This window comes from Prionailurus viverrinus, chromosome A1 (assembly GCF_022837055.1).
Source record: "Prionailurus viverrinus isolate Anna chromosome A1, UM_Priviv_1.0, whole genome shotgun sequence".
NCBI classification, from domain to species: domain Eukaryota; kingdom Metazoa; phylum Chordata; class Mammalia; order Carnivora; family Felidae; genus Prionailurus; species Prionailurus viverrinus.
The window spans coordinates 44,284,772-44,289,473 of NC_062561.1; the positions used below are offsets into that span (position 1 = coordinate 44,284,772).

Genomic DNA, 4,702 nt, shown 5'->3' on the forward strand with positions numbered 1-4,702 from the left:
GGTGCCTCTTCTGGCTGGCAAGGATTCATCCCAAAGCTTTTTACCTAAACAGTAAGTTTGTTCTGAGTTTGGATCTAGCTGTCAAAAGATTTAACTGTCCAATCAGCAGATTAGAGCTTTGGAACAAGCAGTACCTCCAGCCCATCTGCCTTTTCCCAGGTGAGCGCTGGGCCTGCAGTCTGAGGTGAGCTGCCCTGCTGACTAGTCTTTTCTGAATGACTGCATTCCTAAAATTCTTTTTTTTTTTTTAATTTTTTTTTCAACGTGTATTTATTTTTGGGACAGAGAGAGACAGAGCATGAACGGGGGAGGGGCAGAGAGAGAGGGAGACACAGAATCAGAAACAGGCTCCAGGCTCTGAGCCATCAGCCCAGAGCCTGACGCGGGGCTCGAACTCACAGACCGCGAGATCGTGACCTGGCTGAAGTCGGACGCTTAACCGACTGCGCCACCCAGGCGCCCCACTAAAATTCTATCTCATAGCTGGTGTCCCAGTTGGAAATCTGGCAACAATACCCACAGTGAAAACTCTCTCTACCTCCTTTATTCAGGGAGGCTGTTGGTTGGATTCATAGCAGCATAAAACCTATCAGTTAACTTAAACTTGAGAGGTTGGGGGAGGTGATCTAGTTAAAGCCAACTGCCTGACAAGATCCCCAAACCAGCCTCGAAAGAACAAAAAAACACAGCCCTTGATGGGCAAGAACAGGTAAGGAGGTAAACATGATAGGGCCTCTGCTTCTAAAAACAGTAACAGACCATGGCGCTATTTCTTCTTTTTTCTTCCTTACACATAAGACAGAACAGAATTCCTAAGAAGACAAAATTAAAACTTCAGTTGAAGAGGGAACACCAGCCATTAGAAAATCAGAGCTCCCGTGGCTGTGCTGGGATCCAGTCAGCTGTCCAGGTTCTTTTCTGCCTCTTGGCAATGGATAAGGTACAAGAAGATCTGCTCAACGGTGAAGTCAAGCAAGAGGCTGCCTTTGTTCCTGCCAACATGCTTGCTCATGAGGTTAATTAAGGGTGAAGCTTTCAGGGCCACACAAGCAGCAGTACATGGGGGCCCCTGTGTGTGTCTCCAGGTGGTCCTTGATGGTTGCATGGCCTTGGAAGGACTTGTGGCACTCTGTATACCGGTACAACCTCTTGTCTGTGTGGATCCACCGGAGGTCGTTGAACTCACTTGTGTGTGCAAACCTTTTGCCAGAAAAGGTGGCAGCTGTACTTGCTGTTCTCAGGCTAGCCCCGCAAAGCCAGCTCCTCACTCAGGAACTCCTCCACTGGCAGCTTCCACTTCTGGACTGCTGGGTGCCATAGCCCCAAACCAGGCCATTCATCAAGGCCAGTGTTGTATTTGTGCTGCTGACACGGTAGCCATACGCAGCCTCCCACTTGAATCCCTGGTTGCACAAGTGGCAGTGGAAAAGGGTGTCTTCCAGGCTTTGGTGCACAGCTATGTGCTTCTTTAGGAGATGCCAATCCACAAAGCTTTTCACACAGACAGAGCAGGAGAGAACTAAAATGCCGAGATGGAAGAGCGTGTGCCATATGAGGCTGCACAGGTTAAGGTAGTGCTGGTCACAGGTACTGCAGGCCTGGTCTTTTCAAATTTAGAGGGTTGAGGATGTGGCCCCGGACCACATCCGGGGAAATCTTTGGCCAGTGCCTTCCCTTCCCACAGGCAGCACATTTCAACTCTTAGAGGCTACCCCTAAAGGCAAACCCAGATTCCCAGTCAGGGGATCATTGGGGTAGACAGCAATGTTGTCCTCAAATGTTTCATGCCATCAGTGAAGGATCAGCTGCCACTTGGTAATGAACTTAGTTTCATACATGTTGCAAGAGAAGAAGAAAATACCAATGTGGGACAGAACATAGGTCACTTGGGAGTTTTGGTCCTAGCAGTTGGTTTCACAGGACTTGCACTTGCCTGTCAGTCGGTCCATGTGGTCCTGAGCATGCTATCACATCAACTGAATGTTGTGCTCTAGAACTTTCTTGCACACTTGGCAGGGCATGGCCTTATTCTCTCATAATCATTCTCTCCAAAAGTCAGCTCGTTGTCACTATCATCACTCAACTCAATCATCTCCTAAGCTATGCCTGTCTCTCCAGTGGGATCTTCAAACTGCAAATCATCATCCCCTGGATCCTCCGGCTGGACCTCATCCATCTTCCCAAAGCTTGGCTCTTTGGAGTGGTTGTTATTGCTCACACAGGAGTTGGTTCCAGTGGTGACTATTTGCATTGTCAGGAGTGACTAAACTATTTTTACTGAAGTCTCCATTGCTCAGAACTTAGTATGGATGGCAGGAGCTGGTGCTGATTTGGGTGGCCATGCTGAGGGTACCTCTGACTGGCTGTGTCATACTAGGAGCAGACATGAGAGGAGAAAAAGCATCATAGTCATCTGTGTTTGGTAGCAGTGGCTGCTGGAGCAGACACAGGATATAGTTAGGGTCATTGGCAATATTTCTGTCTTCTTTTTTATTTTTTATTTATTTTATTTTTTTTAACGTTTATTTATTTTTGAGACAGAGACAGAGCATGAACAGAGGAGGGGCAGAGAGAGAGGGAGACACAGAATCTGAAACAGGCTCCAGGCTCTGAGCCATCAGCACAGAGCCTGACGCGGGGCTTGAACTCACCAACCGCGAGATCACGACCTGAGCCGAAGTCAGCCGCTTAACCGACTGAGCCACCCAGGCGCCCCTTTATTTCTGTCTTCTTTATAACTTCCTCCACCATCACTAGGTAACACATAGTTCCTATTAGGAGCAGAGTGCTCCCCACCATCCAGAGTTCTTCAAGGGGACAGGTGGGTTCTGCTGAGCTACAACTCTGGGTACCACTGGTGCTGGTCCAGGGCTTGGCTGCAGCAGTGCTCTCTAGGTCAGGAAAGGTGGAGTGACAGGCCCAGAAGAGGCCCTCCATACCCAGATACTCAGTTACCTCACAGATGACTCCAGTGTTGATCATGTCTGTCAAGAGCTCTGATGTGTGGACAAAGCCCAGACTCTTCTCAAAGTTGACAGGGGTGATGAAGTCCACCACCTAGGTCCTGGCAGCATCAAGCCCCGAATTCAGAGAAAGGTTCTGTAAGTATCCAGCCAGCACAGCTTAGTGGGTCAGGAAGAAGCCGACCACAACCACAATGGTGACGTCGCACATGATCTACCAGATCTGACACTTACTGAGTTCCTTCAACAGTCTGTTGGTGTGGTTGCTGCTTTACAGTTTGATCCTCATGCCCATTTGGCTCCTCTGAAGTTGCCCCCTTATCAGCATGGTTTGTAGGGTTCCCTTGGGCCTGAGCACCGTAGCTGCCGCCTCACACAAAAACTGGCCCGCCCTGACCGGCCCGATCCGGCCAGAAGAGGGCGCCATTATATTCATTATTTCTTAAGTGATAAGTATGTGTGACCGAAAGGCGCGCTGCAAATACGATCTCTCATATTTTCTCCCTAGCACACTCATCTCTGGCCTGGATACTTGTAGGAGCTTCTTAACACATTTTCCAGCTTTGTCTCTCATTCTACTCCAAGCATATTTCTCTGTGGCTGCCACAGTAATCTTCCTTAAAAAATAAAATAATATGACTTGTTCAGTTAAGCCTATTGTTATCTTCTCCTAGCACTTAGAATCAAAATTCTTTTTACATGTTCTACAAGATCGTATATGACCCGAGTCTTATTTATCCTCACAGTGGCCCCTTTGACCATTCTTTCCTTTTGTTTAACATACTGTCATCACACTGGTCATTTTCCATTCTTTCTCAGCTTAGAGAATTTGGAGTTTCCCAAGCCTTGGAGTTGTTCTCTCCTCAGCCTTTCACAAAGCGTAAAATAAATAAATAAATAAATAAATAAATAAAACAAACCACTTCATCTTTTACCATAAATGTCATCTCTTCAGAGATTATTTCTATGACCACCCCCTATAAGACACAGCTCTTCCCAAAGCTTCCTGTTACTCTCTATCATAATGACATAGTTGTTGCTTAAAGTATTATTAAATATTAACTACATATTAGGTATTCTTAATACTTGATAACTATGTTATGTTAAATAGTAACTTTTTGTCTCCATGATTTTGTTCTCTGTTTTGAACCAGACCAACAAGACACTTGCGCCACCTCTCTCAGATCTTTTTCTTGTGAATGATGTTATGTGTGAATTGGAAGGAAGAAAATAAAAAGATCCTTACTGAAAATGGGATCTCAGATTTTGTTCTCTGGAAACTTAAGTTCCTTAAGAACTTTGTGAATAGAGAGCAGAGACAAATGAGTGCCTCTGAGGAGAGAAAAGATTGAATAGGAGGATCGGTGGTGATTTATTCTAGGTCTGATGGAGAATGGTGCTCCCATGACAGTAATACCCATATGCCAGTACCTTGCAAAGACCTGGGGCAGTGGTTTCAACTCCAGATAGATAGTTTCATGTTTTGGTTTGAAATGTTCTAGAAAAGACTGGTGAATGTTAGGATGCACATTAGCAGCAGCATATCAGAAAACCTCAAGGTATTACTGAGCATGGACGAGGAGCACATCAAAGGAATCCATGATAGGATAAAGATGTGGCAATTATCCAGTCTTTTTATCACCACAGTTGTATTGTTGTAAAACCCTAGAGAAAGGAGCATGATCCGAATAATACATTAGTTTCAATTCCCTGCCCTCATTAGAAGATAGGACCTCAAA

The 4,702-nt window shown here is 45.8% G+C and overlaps 1 pseudogene; it reads right to left on the minus strand.

The window, feature by feature from the left end:
- Positions 1–898: 898 nt before the first annotated feature.
- LOC125146553 (zinc finger and BTB domain-containing protein 39-like) lies at positions 899–3,258 on the minus strand (annotated as a pseudogene).
- Between the last annotated feature and the right edge of the window lie 1,444 nt (positions 3,259–4,702).